The following is a 19,203-nucleotide window of genomic DNA, read 5'->3' on the forward strand; positions in this document are numbered from 1 at the left end:
AGGAAGAGACTGTTCCACAGGTATAAAAACCTGTATAACATACTCCCAGAAAAAGAAAAAAAAAAGATGGAAAAATGCAAGCCAATTTTTTAACACTTCTCAAACAACAGCTCAGAAAAACCTCTGTTCACCACCTGCACACTGCAGCTGTTAAAGACAAAACCCCTGTTACTGAATCTGTACACAGTACTCTGTGGCTCTAAAAAGAACCTGAGGTGTTCTATGGTCTGAAGAACCTTGTGTCCACTGAAGCTGCATTTCTCATATCTGCTGTGTTTAACTGGTGAAGTCAGAGAAACAAACTTGGATTTGGTAAAAAACAGGCAATCCCAAATTCAATATTTTGCTTAGTTTAGAAGCTAAAGGTTAATAACAGGTGCCAAGCCTAAGCAGGAATCCTAGCACCATAAACTGAACAATCTCCCTGCCCAAACTGTTCCATATAAAATGGCTACAAAGATAAATTTTTTATCCAAATAAACTGGCTAAAAAGCAGGAGTGAGAACTGATGGTATTTACTGACACCAAGAGCAAGGCTGTTTCAACAACTGAGTGCAAGGCAGCCATCCTGTCCCCTCACCCTGGCTGCATCCCGCACAGGTCTGGTGGGAGCCCCTGACACCCTAAGGGATCTCCACACCCACCACTCTTCCACAGACTCCCTCCTGGTTGGAAGCAAAATGAAAGCACAATGCAGATAAGCATCTAAATAACAGGCATGGACTGTGTTTGCCCCACAGATCAAGACTGGCCAAATCTCTGTGCTGTTTTTTTTGTTAGAGAACCCACAGAACAAAGGAAACACCAAATTTAGATTTTTCAGTGTGTTGGTGAAAGCTAAACTTCAGAGAGATTTTGTTTCATGAAAAGGTAGACTACACACATTCATTCCTACAGTATAGTTATTAAATGTTGAAAAACCAGCTGTCACATAATTTTTAAAAAGTTGTGTTTCTGAACCCAGACTGGGTTACCCCTTTAATGTATCTCATGGGACATAACAGCAGGACAAGAATTATCTCTTTTACCAAGCACAATCTCTCTTTACTCCAGGTTTCATTCAAGAAAGCAAAAATCAAACAAATTTTCAGACTGATTTCCTTAACATCAAGAGGCAACTCACAGGCCAAAGTCATGAAGCACCTACCTGAATATCTTTCATTCACTGTACAAAACAATAGAAAGGCCTCTAAGAAAGAAGAGAAATTATAACATGTCTCTCCAAACACGTCTGCTATCAGAGAACAGAGATAAAACTCAGTGTTTTCAGACTACAGTACTTGAAGATTTTATAGCTCTGACCACACAGCTAATGAGCACTTTAGACATACAATTCACAGGCATACTGATGTTGAAAATAGCAGACCTGGTGCTATTTACTGTCTCAGTATTGATTTCCACAGGAGCAGCAGAAGCTCTCGAGGAGAAGATGAGCACATAGTGCACTCCAAATGCTGGATGTATGAAAATACGGGCAAAACATGCCTAGATTACCTATAAATACAGGCACCTGAAATAGAAGATGTGCACAAATTTGCTGTTTACTACTCCACAGCATCAGATGGTGAATGACAAGTAGCTCTTAGCTCCCAGCTATGAGCTCCCAGAAGCCAGCAGATTGCCTGCAAGAACAAAGAGAGAAAGCCTATATTCAGCAAACTTTAAATTACTGGAGGAAATCTGTTTCTCCACTGGAAAGTCTTTGATTTGTGGATCCCTTGTATGATTAGGTGCCACCAATGAAGGTTCCATCTATTTGTTATGCAAGACTGAAAATGGGATCAAAGTTGTAAACAAACATACAAGATGAAAATTAAGCTAAAGCTAGATAAAGCTCCTCTTAGCACAAGGAAAACACTCTGGAGAGCAATTGGGATTCTGGTAAACCATATGGATCACAAATTTTTGGTCTGTTTCCTTTCTCTCCCATTTTCTCCCACTTTACCACCTCAGTTCTGAGGCTGTTAACAACAGTAGAAAAAACATTGCATAATTACAGCACTGAAATGGCTACAGATCCCAATGAAGCAGCAGAAAAAATGTAGGCTGAAACAAATGAAATATAGACATAAACAAGGTCAATATAAGAGAAATCTTTGTTGCATAGGAAACCAGTAAAACATACTTTGGGATAGAGAAACAAATAAGAAAACCAAAAAATCACTGATAATATAATGTGTGAGAAATTGTCTTTTTTAATAAAGTGGATGTCTGAAGTCCTTCTTTAAGTAGCCAATGCTGCAGAACTGCATTTGTATACAAGATGCTGATAAGTCATGAACCTGATCCTCCAAACCCAAACTCTCAAAGCTGAACTAAAGATTCTCCCTAACATTTGTCCTTTGACTAAATCTTCAAGTCAAGGGCAAAGACTGGATACTTAAAACAGAACAAAACAAAGCAAAAAAGCGTGCTACAAAAAATAAACAGGAATTTGGTGATAGGAATAATAATTTTAATCCACCCCAAAATAAAGAAAAAATAATTAGGCAAACCAATTTTACTGTTTACAGCTACCATCAGAATTAGCTGCAGAGCAAGGGTGGTTCTAAATAATTACTAAGGCTTATTTGGCCCTATTGTACATTTTCTTCCCCAACATTCAAAATCAATATGTCACCAAAAAAAGAAAAATTGAAAGGTGGACAAGATTTGCCAGGGGACTGAGAAATGCCCCAGGTACACCTCATTTCTTCCTATTCCCCACTCACTTTTCTACTGTTGTCTTTAAATCTTGGATTGTATGTGTCTGACAGGACCACATCAAACCACTGCAGGAGACCCCAAGGAGGCAGTGCATTTTCAAAAATACACTGAAGGTCCCAGTGCCCTACCAGAGGTCAGAGATGCTGCCAGTCAAGTTTCATCAATAATTGCTGCCAGCAAGGTAGCCTTAATGGGCATTACTGCACTTAGAGCCTTCTTTCACGGAATGCATCTCCTGAAAATGCATTTCACAGTAACTCTCATTTGACGAGCATTTTATTGGGCACTTAACAATAAAATGAAGATCAGACGTGCCACAGCTAGACCTCATCATCTTTAACCCATAAAACTATCAGAAAATGCTTTTTAAAATTACAAAACATATAGATTTAAAACAGCTACAGATTTTGCTATACTCTGTTGAATTCTGGAGTGGCAGCAGTGAAGATTTTGCTGACTTTTCCATTTTGCAGAAAACAAGAAGATATTGAATGGTTCAATGTCTTAGGATTTACTTTATTGCTCCTAAATTAAGCTTACATCTGCAACATGAAACAAAAAATACAGAGATACCATAAAAGTAGCACATTTTCAGAATGAGAAACTTTCCTTGGACAAGCAGAAGTTTCTGTGAATAAACAGGTGATACCTTTACAGACAGAAGGGAAGAGGTGGCAAATTATGTGTCTCTCAGAGAAGATCCAAGCATGGCAATGAAACAAGGTGAATCCCAAACTGAGGATGCCCAGACTGAAGCTACCAAAGGCTCAAAATCCTGGTGCAGTTTACATATCTGCTGAGCAACAACCAGACTCCAGGATTACCTTTGAGGATGAGACTTCCAGTTAAAGTTCTCCATTATAATAAAAGTACTAGGAAGAAATTGGTAATTTTCATGAAGGGATCATGCAAAAATCAGAAGTGGATGCTTCCATTTTCTATTCTAAAATAAACTCAGAACTCAAGCTAAAATCTTCATGTTTCAAAGTCAGTGGCATAAGAAATTGAAGTAAAAGAACTTTAAGAGAACTGTGCCATCATCATGACTCTTCAGGGCTCACTCCTTATCTCAGGCTTACTTTGATTAAGCAGCCCCACTGCAGAAGTCAATTACCCTTACAGTCTAAATCATTTCAACCAGTCCTTGCACAAATGTTACCAAAAATTTAGCAGCAAAGAAATTCTCTTTGCATTCCACATGATACTCCAGATCATCGGAAGTTCAAATTGTCTTCTGGTGTAGTTGGCAACAACTGAAGGAAAAGGAAAAAATAGATGAGACATACACATTGATTTCTAACCATTTTTGTCACAGTTCCTACTGTTTTGAGAAGGACTGGTAGAGTCCTCTGTGCTGCTCTAGACCAGAAAAAATAGTTGTGTAACTGTTTGACCGCCAAGGGAGACCTAAGTAGAAATAAGCCTTCACACTTAAGTTTAGTCATCTACAATGTAGCCATCTATGGCTGGCATATTCACAATTCTACTTGTACTGATATTTTGGGCTGAAAAAAAAAAATAAAAAATCTCCCTTTGAGCCAGAGCACAAGTGTTATTTTACATAATATCACCTGGCACGCTGTTCCTAGTCTTCACAGGGTAAAGAGGCTTCTGTCTTTGAATTTTAAATAGTTAGTGGCTTTAGTGTTCAGTACCTCAGAAATACTCTTTAAGAAAATGGAAGGTGGAAATATAAGATATTATCAATTCTATCCTAAGCTAAATCCATGGGTGCTTTTGTACTTTAGATGGCCCTCTTTGGAGGAATGTCAACAAAGCTGCTGAGTTTGAAACCTTGGCAAAGGAGTCCCTCTGGGCTCGCTGAGAAAAGCTCACATGTTCAGTGTCACTCACTTGCTTAGCCCAGGTTGGAAAAAAGGATCATACAAGTACCCTGCCAATAGTTATCTATTTATATTTGGAAATTCAATAGTTTTATATGAACAGAAGTCTATTCAGGGAGAAAGCTTGCATACCAGAAATGAAGACACTTGTTCTCTTGGGACTAGAGAAATATTTAATTTCTCTTACCATATTTTCATATTTCTACTTTTGATTTACTTTAAATAAGCTCCCTTTAGGCTCAGAAGTCTGCTGAGGTTGCTCCCTCCTCTTCTTTTCAGTATGAATAGGCATTGCTCTCTATGCAGGTTTTTCCAAATGCCCACATCTTTGCTCTTTACTAATATAAAAGGCCTTCTAAAGAAAACAGTGTAGGATGGTTTGTCATCGATTTGAGATTTTTCTAACATTCCTACACTGCTCCAGTTTGGAGGGGTTTTTGGTCAGAACCTCAGCTGCTATTTTCATCCAGCCATAGATGTCAAGATAAGCAGAGCACGCTTTGGTACTCGATTCTGGAGTCATGCACATCATCAAGGATGTAAGAGGGGTCATCTCATCCTCACTCTGTTGTTAGCAGAGACTATCACAGCACCCACTGAATTTCCCTTTGTGCATATTTTTAAATTCCAGGCCACGGTCTTGTTTCACTCTTTAACTTAATGTCACACCCTCTGCTTCTAAATTTATTCTTAAGCTGAGGTTGCTCAAAAGGCACTTTCAATGATATGGAATGGAAGCTAAATAGGTGTTGCTCTGTAAAATGATATATTCCCTAAAACTGTTTCCATTGGGTATTATAAAAGCTCAGCAAGCAAACTCTCAGGAGGCATAACTAGGTAATGCATCAACAAAGACACAGAAAAACAAGAGGCAGCTGGGCTATTATTAAGAAATGAAGCAGAAGTAGTTGAAAATATAGGGTGCAAGCTTGAGGAAAAAAGCAATTTGGTTAAATAAAAAGAGTAACAGCATCTGCATCTATACTGGAGAGCAAGAACAGCCATAAAAAAAAAAAAAAAAAGAAAAAAAAGAAGAGAAAAGCAGCAAATCCCTATTTCTCATTGTATCACAGTCTTCTGTCTTTCAGCAGCAACCAGGGCACACAGCAAAGTCCATGTATAAAGGGCTTCTCAAAGCAAAATTTTCTAGGCTTAGTTCCATCTTCACTGAAACCAGCGTGACTTTTGGGGTGTGGGCACCTCCGGGAGGGGCGGTGTGAGCCCTGAGCTCTGCTGTTATCTCCACGTGGGGGCACAGTTGTACTTGCATGAGTCCTGTTGGGCTCTACGGGTCAATCACCCTCCCTCAGACCCTCTAACCAACACAAGGGCATCTACTTAATCACTTCAGTACAGAATTTGACACTCTCTTTTTGTCTTTCTCTTTTTATTTTTTTTTTATTTATAACCAGGTTTTTACACTCACCATTAACAAATTTCACTTTTCCTCTAAGCTGGTCTTTTATCCATGGCACTGTGAAATACAATGGGAAACCATGAATTGAGATACTAGCTGCTCCAATTTTCTATTTTCAATGTATTAAAACAAAATTAGAAGTGATACTTACTAAAGTAGAATAGAGATTTCCTGTGGAGGCATACAATAAAGACTTTGACATCAGCAGATCTGCAACCATTAAATATCACACTTATAATTTGTTTTAATAGTCATGCAAAAGAAACATTCTTTTGACTTGAACTGTGGAAATGTGTTTGAAGTTCATCACTTTGTGTGCAGGACACTGAATTCATGCCTGGAGACTTCAGTACTGAAAAACCAAACAAACAAATTAGAAAGAATTACAACCGTGCAGATTCAGTACTTAATTCTCTAAATAATTTCCCTGTCCTAGTGTATTACACATCCAAGTAAAGCAAAGACAATAAAAATTCAGTCAGAAAGCAACAAAAGAAGAAGATAAAGACCTAAATAATTTACAGGAAGTATCAGAGAGCAAGAATACAATTAGTGTTTGCATTGCAGTGGTTTTGGACCGAATTTGTTTTATTGTAATCAAAAACAGGGCTTGACCCTCAGCCTCCTAGTTATGGAACACCGAGCCTGGCTAGGTTCCTTCAAAACTCTTTGACAGAAGTAGATCCAAAAATGCAACAATCCAGCATTCTCCACGTGTCCTTTGCTCACAGCACAGGCTCCATCAGATGAAGCCCTTGCTGCCTTGAGCTTAGTAAAGGCTTCCATGGTCACACACAATCAGAACAAGACACTCACCTGGCAAGTGACCCAAGGCTGCAACAGAGCAAAAGCCCTCTTCTGACTGATTTTAACACACAGAAAGTGATCAGTTTGTGCACTTGCAGCATCAGTTTAATGCCTTAAACATAGCACCAGGTAGATGTGTTTCAAAGAGCATCCAACTGTCTTTTAGTCCCACCTACAAGTCAGTTTTTCGCATTTCATCTTTCGCTGCCTATGATTTTCTGCTTTCTATGTAGTTAGTGGGTTTACTTGTCTCAGGTTAACAAAGTTTTATACCCATACTCAAAGCTCAGAAAATTATATATATAGAGATATACATATATATATATGTGGTTTTGTAAATACCTGGCTGGAAGAAATGACATTTTCAGCTCTTGTTGTAACCATTTCATACAAGGAAAAATAAGAGAACAAGGCCCATTTTTTTCAGCAGACCGTAAGACCTGTGTTAAACTGCCGAGAATTAGCCTGCTCTCCTTGCTTGCCTACATTGTTATTTATTTGCAGACTTTCCTTTCTCACAGTCTTTTAAAACTGCTGCCTTTAGTGTGCAGTGAGAGATGGGAGAGTAATTAGGGGCTCCATTAAGGCCTTAAATGCTTCAGGTACATGGAATATACAGCCATGGCTCACAGTATCCCAGACCACAGCCAGCTCCTGACCAAATTATTGCCTCAGTGTTAAACTGCAGAGCAGAGGCACAATTCCAGCCTCCAGACTGTACATCTCTGTCTATTAGCCCAACATAAAAGTTACAGTTTCAGGTCTTTTTCTTACTTGCAATTTTGGAAAGTGGTGAGTTTTCATAGGGCACAGGCATTAAAAAATTGTGAGCCAATAAGTGTTCAATGCAGCAGAAGGAAAAAAAATTAAGGGAGCTGGGAGGGACAGAGGGATAGATTAAAAAAAAAATACACACCTATGAAAAGGACATACCTACTGACAAAAAAAAGATGACCCAATTTCTGTTTATCCAATCTTAAGCTCATGCAGAGTAATTTAAAATATTTATTTCTAGTCAAGACAAAAGCTAACAGAGGAGGCATTACTGAAATGGGATCACATTAAAAACATTCTAAGGGAATTTTTCAAGAGGCTCATAAGGACTCCATCTAGTTTGCTCTGAAATCATTAAGATCCTTGCCATAGATTTTTTTAGAAGGGACATTAGGAAAGAGCCTCCCTTGAGAGAGAAAAAAAAAAAAGAGGTCTTTCTACCAATTTATGACTCTTACAATTGTGCAAGTGGAAACAAAATTTTGTTGCCAGCACTTGCCCTGCCATAACTCAGATATTACAGAGCAAGATTAGCAAGAAGCTACCAAACACTGAGTAAATTCATTGTCACATTTAAAGAGCAGCATATACTGTATGAGCACATACTGCATTTTAGAAACTGTTTAATTAAGAAGTCTTTAATCTCTTAAGTGGTGTTTAAACTTAACTCATCCCCTGCCCCAAAAGAAGTCACCCATTTTGGCCATAGGAAAGGCACTGCCCTGGATCAGCATGGAGCAGCATGGGTTAAACAGGTTATTAATACCCCTGCCCTTGTGCAATTAAAATATACTTAAATACATTTCAGTGTAAGAGGAAAATAGCTACCAGCTGATACTGAAGTCCCTCCACATTTACTCATTTCAAACTGAAACTTTCTCTGTAGTTTCAATGATGACATAGGCTTTTGAATTCTGTGAATTTTTTTTGTTAATAAAGACACTGGTATAGGTATATATATTCCCTATTAGAGCCAAAAAAGTGATAGTAGTAGTAATTTAAAATTAAAAAAAAATTCCCAAAACAAAACAAATGAACAAAAAAAACCCCCCACCAATGGAAACTAAAAAAACTTCAGCGCAAAACACAGAAGGAAGACATTAAAATTGGTTATATATAAAATGTTAGGAAAAAAAAAAAAGAAAAACAGAATTCCTCCCCTTCTTAAATTTAACCATTACCTCTATCAACAGAGAACTACGGCATTTCAAACAGACATGTGATATGAAGTCTGTTGTGATCTTAAAATTTACTAAAATTTTAGAATTTTCATTAAGTACCAGCACCATGATGCATTGTAACACTTAAACTTCTTACAAATAGTGAAAAAAAACCACGAGAAGCACAAAATTTCCAGCAAACTAGATAATCTTCTCCTCTCTTTGTCTTTGTTCTCCCATGGCTACAACTCAATATTCAGAGTACAATAACAGCATATAAAACCATGTCATTGCACTGTAAAATCTTTTTAAAAATTATTTTGTCCCCTAAACAGATTGTAAGTTAAATTTCATGCACCATTTTCTTAATCTAAGTGATGCCTTGGTCTGTGAAGAAAGAAATTAAGTGGAATGAGGGATGCATACTCAGTACTCAATTCTCTTTATCATAAGGAAAATACTTTCATTATGTACAGAGGCTAGTAACTTACACCAAAACATGGTAAACTTTTGTATTCTGTTGTTTGTATGTATGTATGTATGTATCTCAAGACATCGAGAAGGGAGCCTGCAATTGCCTGTATCTGACTCACCCTAATATAATTTTTCTTGATTGAAACATAAGAGGGAAAAAAAAAAAAATCTAACCTTTAAGTTAAAAATTTTTGAAGCCCAAAACAGACTGGCATACACTCTTTTGAAAGCATTTAAGCAGACTGAACACTCAGCTCAGCTTTTTTTATCTTTCTTTTTTTTTTTTTTTCCCCTCTTTCTGGGCTTGTCTGCACAAGGAGGGATAATGGGGAGGTGTATCATTCCCAGCGAGCTGCAGTTCAGTAACTGCTGCATATTTAATGTCACACTGCAGCCACGGCCATGCAGCCAGCTGGCTCACATCTACACTGCAAATAACTGCTTTCATATCTGGGGGGATTTTCTTGATATTAAGCATTACATGACCATGCTCCATGCTCCTTTCCCCCCTACCAGCCCATCAGCATTGCAGAATTTCACCTGCTGTACGTTTCAGACCACAGCAACAAGCAAACAAAGCGCATTTAGCAGCCCCCTGATCCCTCTCCTGCCAGGCAATAATCCATCTCCTCCTCCCATTCTGGCAGTGCCCCCACCCAGACCAGCCACCCAAGTGGAACTGGTGCAGCATTTGTGGTTACCAGCACGAGGGCATCTGGAGGTACATTTGGGGCTCTGCCAGGGCCCAGGGCAGCTGCAGAATGCCAGCCTGCCAAAGCCAAGCTAGAGCCTGGTCACAGAGCAGCGATCAGCCCATCTGCGGCCACCGCGAGGGGACGCGGCACAAGCGTAGCTGGAAGGAAGCTCCTTGGGATAATGTCTCCCCGAGCCACTGCCCAAAATTCAGGGCCAGATGCAGATGGTCAGCTAAGCTGCTCTGCCTTGGCAACATTTAACAAAACACACAGGCTCATCTACCAGCCAGGGTAGTAGAAGTGAGGAAAGATTGGGACATGTCAGCATGGAACATCTGTAATGAGATCATCGCTACTGTCGATGGTAGTACACAGGTGAGAAAATTTGGGTTTTCTTAATGAAGCAAAAGAGTGTTGAAACCACTCTGTCAATGTGGGCATTTCCAGACCAACCAGTATGCTGGAAAATGTGTGAGCTCTGAGCACGGAGGGCAATTGTACAAAGAATATGATTGTAGATACCATTTGTTGACTCAGTGCAATTTGGGAGCCACTTTCTGTGCAGACATCCCAGTAGTGTCCTAGAGACTGGCAGGTTTTATCATCTTTCTTAATGAAAACACATCTCTCTTATCAATGGATCTGCCACCATCATATTTAGGCTAATGACTAATAACTAGGGTGGAATTTTGGGGTAAAAGCAGCTACATGATATCCAATCACGCTTTCTATCTGCTGCTGTTCCTGCACCTCTGGGAGGAACCTACCCTGAATGCACAGGACAATTTTTCCTCTGAGGTTTGTTTTAAAAGCATGACAAAAGTACAGATACTATACTCATTATTCTGGGGGAAGTTACCTGCCAGATGCTCTCCTGACTGATAGTGACTTTTATTGGACAGCTAGATATTCACCAAAATTGTTTAACCACCATCAGAGCAATTACATCTGGGTGAAGGAAGGATGCTCTTTCACAACTAGGCTAGTGCTTGCTAAGCAGTGTCTCCACCTGGTATTTTCAGAGCAGGTTATGTGTTGCATAACCTGTGGAAGCATGAGAAAGCAGCTCTCTGGGGGCTGGGAGGCACAGGTTCAGCCAGCTTTACAGAGCCAGCAGCCAGCCTTCTCTAAAATGACACTTACTTACAAGGGACATGTCTAGCTCTTACTATATTCTTGCTCTTCTTGCTAGATAAAAACTTGTCTTTTAAATTAAAGAATCCAATTTCCAGTGGTATGGGTTTTTTTTTTCTAGTACCTTGTATAATTTTTCATGCATATTTCATGGGCAGTCTACGCAACACAACATGAATATTTCAAAGCCTCTTTTTTTGCCCCAGAATTCTAGGGAAAGTTCTCTTCTATATGAGTATGAAAATTTTCTTATTACTCCTTTTATAAAGCATTTTTCTTCTGAAAAAGGAGGAAAATTACGTATGAGTTAACATACAGGATTAGCAACTACTGCACAGAAATCCCTCTATGAAAATAGTATGATCTAAACTAAACTAGGTGAGATGGATCCCACCTGTGCTGTCTCAGGATCCACAGCCCCTGACTGTCTATAGACTCCTTGTAGGTGTGAGAAAAGAGCAAATTACTCTAACAAGTAATGGGGTGTGTTTGCTTTGGGCTGTGGGAGAAGCAGGACCAATTATCAGGCCACTTGGCAGTTATATCTGCACTGGTACAAGCATCCCTTTTAGCAGAAGAAATGAGAACAGGGAGCAGAGAAAGTTTCTTTAGGCAGACTAGAGTGATCTCAGCACTGTATATATTATGTCATTCACCAGGACTGTGACATTTGGCATAAGTGGAAGGGCAAAGCTCCCCACTGAGGGATGGGCGACAAGGCATCTACGCTTGGCACAGTTTGGATTTAGTAAATTGCTTTCCCTATCTTTCCATTTCATACCCCCTGAAGTCATGCACAAAGTTCACTGTGAAATAAATGGAGTTTTGAAATGATTGCTGACAATGTCTTCATACCGATATGTATTTTCATGGAATTATTCCACAAAATATTTTTTTTTCTTCCTTATAGTTCATTGCCTAAGAGCAGCACTAGGTTTTGTTTAAGGGTAAAAACTGAAATGCCTTTGTACAGCTGTAATGATCCAATCTACATGTCACTAAATGCTGCAGGGAATACCTTGCATGTTGATTCTCTGGTTCTCTGAAATGCACTTCACAACACGCTATGATATTTGTGGAACTAAAAAAGGGCTTTCAGAAACCTGTTTCTTTCTAGCCCTCTCAGACTCCTACTGCCTCAGATCAGGCTTTTGTTGCAAGAATTGTTTCTCCTGCTCTGAGAGATAACCCAGGCCATCTGCAGCCAACTCACTGCCCTTCCACGAGCTGCAGTCCAGGACTGGTGTCCCAGGACCAAAAAGGAAATATAAATAATATAAATATAAATATAAATACAAATACAAATACAAATACAAAGGAATAGAAAAGGAAGCTGCCCCTACCACTGGAAACAAACACAAACCACTGTTTTCCTGAAATGGCTTCTCCATAAATATACAGGAAAGGGCTGCTTCTTGGCAATCCTTGCAAGCTGAATTCTCAGATTCTTGCTGTTATTCTGAGGCCAATGGTCAATCTGAGTGCAATGGCCAGTAAGGGGGCACAAACATATATTGACATTCATGTAACAAATGTTTCTGCTGTAGCGTTCCTACTATCCCACTGGAAACAGGCCAGCCTAAGGAAATTCAAGGCTTCCAACAACCTGATTTTGCTGCCCTTGCATCCAAGACTAGCTGAAAATAGACTGGTCCTGGTTGAGCTTAAACACAAAGATAGGTAAGAAAGAAGAAAGAGATGGACTGTCCTAGTGGGGAGACAAACCAGTGGGACAAACCAGTAACAGCATACAGACACAGAAATCCTATGTAGAATAGGCCAATTTTGCTCATTCCATGCTGCCTAATTTACTACACTTTGAAACAGAAGTATGGAACAAACAATATTCTGTCAGGTACATATATAATATAAATTGCATTTTGTCACTGAAGCTTAGCTCACTAAGCTCATTTGAGAAATTTTACTCAGAACCAGTTTCTATTCCATCCTCCCTTAGATAATTCCCCTGTTTCACTGAAGAAATGAAAGCATACCAACAAACCATGCAAGAAAGTCCTGACAGCATCCTATTAACTTTACAGAAACAGACTGATTATCTGTGAAAATGAACAAAATCTTCCCTTCTGAAGAGAAAGAACCTCCTCGTTTATTTGTTCAATAATAACTGCATGTTAAAATTCCAAAGTTAATCTACTTCTCGAGAGCATTCTTTGCACGTTCCTCCCCCTCACCTTCCTTTGCTTATGCAGCCAGCAGCCCTGTCATCTCTACAGAAGCTTTTCACTAAATCCCAGTGTTCCAGTGGATTAAACCAGGAACACGAATTCTTTCTGTGTGTTTAAATGCTAAAAATAAAGCATCAGATTTTCAGTTGACATAAATCAGCCTGATTACACTGAAGCCTGAAGAAAGCAGGGAATAACCCAGTGTATAAAATCCAGCTCATAGAAGTTTCCACAAGTTACCCATGTACCTGCTTCAGTGTGTACCCATACAGGCACATGGCACCACAGAATAGGAAATGTGTACTTGCTTCAGTAGTTTTTTGACCTGCAGTGCTTTAATTTACCTGCTCCTGATTCTAACATGCACTTGTTAAATTTTAATTAATGCAAAAGGAGTACAAAATCAGCAGTGTAGCAATGCTAACCATAAACAGGTGCAGAAAGAACCTGTTCACCCACTTGTGTTACTTGCAAAGGCAAGGCCTAAGCATGCCTCTGATGATTCTCCCATGACTTTTACTCTGAGTGACCACAGAGTTCCATCCTCAGGATGTGATGTGCTGGTCATATCTCTCTACTGCTGTTTCATGATGCCTGCAGACCCAGCTAAACACTAATAAAAGCATCTGGAAAGTTTACACTTTTTGTTAAGTCTGTGACAGCTATAAATATTTTGTACTTTAATGAGATTATAGAAATCTTGATACCCCAGATCTTATGCTCTGTGGGGGATTGCACTATTTGGGCTGTAAGGCTTGTGTTGAGAATGTCTCATACCAAAACCAGTGGCTAGGCACAGAGTAGAATCTTAGGATTTACCCAGGCCTCCCTCAGCCTCAGAAAGGGCCACAGTCCACATTTCCAAAGATATATTCAGCAATGGAACATCCTTAAACCAGCTGCTGCAGTGTTTTACTTTCCTTCCTGATAAAAAGATTATCTAATGTTTACCTTCTAGGTTCCTTACTGAAAATGAAGTCTATTACTTCCTTCTTGGCATATCTGTCATGAAGATAGGGAACAGATCATTCCTTTCCTCTGCGCATTCTTAAAGATTAATGTTGTGTTTCTCATCAGACTTCTAGCATTGAAACAAAATAATTTTACCCTGCAAATGAAGGTATATGGACTTCTTAATTTCCTTATTTCCCTCCAGATTCTCTTCAATGAATCTGGTTGAGCAGTGGCCAGGACTGAACACAATGATTCAGTTGTGCTTCTACCTGTTCAGTAAGGTGAGTGTATCCTAAAAACCAAACCTGTTGGTACACCCTGGTATATATTTTGCTGGTTTTCAACAGTATAATTATATTTACTTCTGGTTTTTTGTCTCAGCAATTTGCAGGTCCCTGTCCACACACAATTTACCTGGTTTCTCCCCTACCTGCCTTAGTATGGCTGATTATTCCTACCCAAACTTTGCATACTGCAGTTGTTCCTACTGACATTCATCCCATGCCCACTCGGCCCCAAGATAATTTCTCTCATTTTTGAAATAATTTTAAGCGCCAAAAGTGTCTTTCACCACTCTATTCCTTCCTTCCTGGAGCTGAACAGACAACTGCAGAAACTTTGAAAGATCCTTGATATCCATCTTGATATTGTTATGAACTGTGGCTTCCCAGGTAGATTGTTTGCCTTTTAACTTTTTCATCTAGGTTCCTCTTCTTTAATTTGTTATGTGTTACAGTTTAGTAGTACATACATATACATCTGCTGTTTCTCTTCTACAGAAATTTGTTAAATTTATTTAGAATGAAGAAGTACTCACTGGCTTGTTTTGCTGCTCTCTTCTAGGTGCCTGCAAAAATTCATTTAAACTGTTAAGTGTTAAGTAAAATAGTTTTTCCAGTCTTTTTATTCACTTCCATGGCAGTTAAGTTTAGGAAGAAACTTTATCTAGCAAAGATGACACTCGACAGTGGGATCTTCCAAATTCTTCTTCTATTAATAACATCAGTACAAGGTCCTTTAAGTACCAATTTCTATAGATGTTAAGGTTAGCTCTTATCACATATGGTTGTAAAAGCTGAAACTGTATCAGCTAAGCAGGAAAGAGCAGTGAGAGCCAAACTTAGCCATGTTGTGAAAAGACATCTTGCAGAGAAGAGGCTGTGTAGTACTTCTTATTCCTACCTTCCAGAACGATAATACTAAGGAACAGAATTATCCTTGGACTTGTGGGTGGTTGTCTGCTACTTCTGCTTTTCTCTGTGCCTTCTGGCAAGTCATTTAACCTTTTTCTGCTGCAGATTTTCTGCCTATATGATGGACATAATGATGCTCACTATCCTTTTAAAAATGTGCTTTAACAACATTAAAGACAAAATAAAAAAATTATCTAAGTGCTAAGGTGTTATTTATGAATCACTTTCCCTGGGCAGAGGAAAGTGAAATTTAGAAAATGGTGTGATTTAAAAACCCCAGGCAGGTAGCATCCAGCATAATAAAGATAATATGTATACAAAAACATCAGAAGTTTCATTGTTCTGCTCTTAGAAGTAAATGAAGATGTAACATATGATTTTAACCCCTCCTTAATTTCACCAGCTGTTCCATGCAACCTTTAATTCCTAAAAGTAGAAATAAGCTCATAAAAAGTGCATTATTGGTTGGAAAAAAAATCCTGACAAAATTTGCTCTACCGTACTCACTCCACAAACATTAATATGAAATGAGGATTTATGGAGTTCGTGCCACTTTTTTGTAAGATTATATATTTTTTTCCATAAACTTGAGTTAAGTATCAATCTTGCTTAGACATTGATGACACAAGATAAGCTGCCATCTCAAAAAAAACATCTATCAGTGCAAAGAGATTCTATGGATGACAGCAGAACAGGTTAAGCAATTTGAGCCCCAATAATCAAGCTTTTCTCAAGAAATCACACGAATAAATAAATAAATAAATATTAGTATCTATAATACAAAGTCAGTAATATCTATTTTATGACTCCTTGTGAAAGTATGTACAAAAAAAAAAAAATAAAAAGAGAAAAAGAGAAGAAACAAGAAAATGGTTACTGGGAAGCCTTGACCAGACCTGTCATTCAATTTAACTTGAAATATTTGATTAAATTCTGTTTACACCTGTATCACGCCCTTGACTTAAACAGCATCAGAACGTTTTGTCCTACCACGTTCTGTCATATTTCTTGAAAATGTGAAGTAGTTGCTGAAACAGGAAAGTAAAGTTTGAAATCTGAAGTGGAGGTTTTCCCTAGTGAACTTCAGAAGTACCCAACACATGCTGGGGGGTGGTGTTCCCCTACAGAACTTGTCAAAGCTGTATAATTATGTGGTAACATTTGTAAATCCCATTTGCTAGAGCGTCGCCAAGTTCAAACCAGCAGTGGAAGTGGTCTTCACACACATTTCCATATGCTTGCATTTCTAAAGTACTTCAAAAGGAGTATCAGGAGTCTCCTGCTCACATATGGCCTGTAGAAGGCATTTAGAGTTCTGGAGTGTTAACTTGTGGGATGGGAAGCAGCTCTGTACAGGAGAAGTGGTTTCTATCTGCAAATGCAAAAAACTAGAATTGTATCCTCATCAGAGCCTTAGGATTTGCTTTTCTTTCTTAATTCTTTTCATTGTGAATTTTGTATACTGTGAATTATACATTAATTCTTTTAGCTTTTCTGCCACAGTCAGCAAATGGATGTATATTCCTTATGTTTTGTTCTTTTATTCTTTCCTCTTTTATTTTCTTAAACTCTCCAATACTCCCCATCAATATGACTACCTGATTATATCTCCTTTATAACATGCTCACTTTTGCTCTCCCTTTCACTCACCACACCCACATGTGGTGTTTTCATCAACTTATCCCCTAATTTTGAAAATAGTACACTGTGATGGCTGGTTACACCCTTCTACGTTTCTTGTTGAACTTTGTGACTGGTTTTTTGCTGACAACGCAAAATATTGGCAGTAAACTTTGGGTTCAGGGCCATTCTCTTGATATTTCTCACAATATTGTTGTAGAGTCTGGACTATATCAGGCCAAACTACCTTATAAATTCATTGCCAGCTGAATAGATCCCAGTTGAAATGCTGTTTCTCATTTCAGTGTGGATTCTAAGAGTTTTAGACATATCCTTCCTGCCTTTCATCAAATATTACTTGAAGAACAACCTTTCATTTGAATATGTGTAGTCTTCATAATTGTCCACTGGTTCCAGTGGGGCATGATCCTCAAGCATTGGCAGTCTGGGATGTCATCAAGGCTTCACCAGTACCCTCACTCACAGCTTTAGATATTTTCATCATGAAAAACATTGGAAGACATTTGAACTTGCCATTTTATGCATACAGATCTGCAGCTGAGTCTATTTGGTGATCATTCCCCTGTGCTTGGCACAGAATCTGGTGCACCTCAAATTCTGCGTTTAGTGTTGGGTGCCTCCTGAAAGGAGGACATTGAGGGGCTGGAGTGAGTTCAGAGAAAGGCAACAGAGCTGGGGATGGGTCTGGAGAACAAGTCTGATGAGGAGCAGCTGAGGGGGCTCAGCCTGGAGACAAGGAGGCTTGAGGAGACTTTATATCATTCTGTACAACTCCTGAAAGGAGGCTGTAGCCAGGTGGGGGGCAGCTTCTCTTCCTAAGTAGTAACTGATAGGACAATAAAAAAACACCAGGAGAGATTTAGGTTGGATGTTAAAAGAAATTCTTAATGGAAATGGTTGTCAAGATTTGGAATAGGCTGCCCAGGGAGTCACCATCCCTTCAGGGATTTAAAAGTCATGTAGATATAGCACTTGGGAACATAGTTTAGTGGTGGGCTTAATGGTTGCACTCAATGGCCTTAAAGAACTTTCCCAAACTAAACAATTCTATGATAATTTAAAGTATCAGGATAATAAAATCTTTTTTGGCAGATTATTTCTGCCAGGTGTTTTTGATATGTGTCTGATATTTCTGAAGACATAATCTCCACATTTCAAGTTAGTAGGTAGGCTCACTCAAGGATTTCCATAACAAGGCCAATCATAGCTTAAGAAGCAAATAAATATAAATCAACCACACTAACAACCAAGTAATCAAACAACTCAGCTCCTCATCTGTTATGAAGCAAGTTTGTAGAGCTCTTACAAAAACTCTAAGCTTACAGTTCCAAGACAGTTTTTCAGTTCAATTCTGTGTCCCTCTTTGAGCAAGCTCTACAGCCAAAGATATACAAAAAAAGAAGCCAATAAACTGTCTCAGGTCAAGCCAACTCTATCACGGAATTTCCTATTATAAACAAACCTTTGGAATCACAAATCAAAACTTGGTATCTATATTGTTCTTTCTCTCCCCAAGTTAACCTTGTTCTTATCCTCCAAACTCACTTTATACAATTGTCCTTGAGGGGTAGTTTCCTTTATGTATATACAAACCATCATTGCAGTGATTGATAATATAAATAAGCTGTAAGCACACATTTCATCTAGGCTTGTACTGATGTCCATTTGCTTGTAGCGTTGTGTTAGGGATATTACTCATGAAACTTAACAACTAATTAAAATAACACTCCCCTGCACAGAAAGATGATGCCTGCCACACTCAAGGGAAGTGAAGAGCCTCTGTCACACTTGCTCCTCCTTTTGGACTCACATTTCTATTTTGAAAAGAAGCCTAGTATGAGATCAGAGCTTAGATAAATCCATCTTTTAACAAGACTCCTTCTCTTACCAAAGCATTCTGCTTCCTTTTTGAGATAGGATAAAAAAACCCTAACAACCTCTTTCTGTGTTGGGTTCTTGCTCTTCCTCACAAGCTCAAAGAGGAATCATGAAATAATAATTTAAAGGTAACAAATGACCATATTTGTGATTTCTCAGCTAGGCCAGAGATCATTCAGCATCTCAAGTTATCCAGTCCAGCAAAACCTGTATCAGAACTGTCCAGCTCTGCCTCTACAGCTATAGACTGAATCAATGTGCAGAGGTATATGTCAGTGCCCTTCCAGGTACAAATTTTCACAAGACTCTAGTTTTTCTTCTCCTGTGTACTCATGCAGGA

At 38.8% G+C, this 19,203-nt stretch overlaps 1 long non-coding RNA gene across 3 annotated transcripts in view; it reads right to left on the minus strand.

Annotated features, from left to right (window-relative positions):
• Positions 1–435: 435 nt before the first annotated feature.
• Positions 436–19,203, minus strand: part of LOC129117352 (uncharacterized) — a 30,951-nt gene continuing 12,183 nt past the window's right edge. The window contains exons 3-5 of one of the 3 annotated variants that reach the window (XR_013181059.1): positions 6,119–6,319; positions 5,977–6,024; positions 436–1,622 (exon numbers count right to left, since the gene is read on the minus strand). This is a non-coding gene — a long non-coding RNA (uncharacterized LOC129117352). Of the gene's footprint in view, positions 1,623–3,201; positions 3,960–4,737; positions 6,025–6,118; positions 6,320–19,203 lie in introns of those variants that run through there. The other 2 variants (XR_013181057.1, XR_013181058.1) reach the window with 2 other exon arrangements.

The sequence above is a fragment of the Agelaius phoeniceus genome, chromosome 2 (assembly GCF_051311805.1).
Source record: "Agelaius phoeniceus isolate bAgePho1 chromosome 2, bAgePho1.hap1, whole genome shotgun sequence".
Taxonomy (NCBI): domain Eukaryota; kingdom Metazoa; phylum Chordata; class Aves; order Passeriformes; family Icteridae; genus Agelaius; species Agelaius phoeniceus.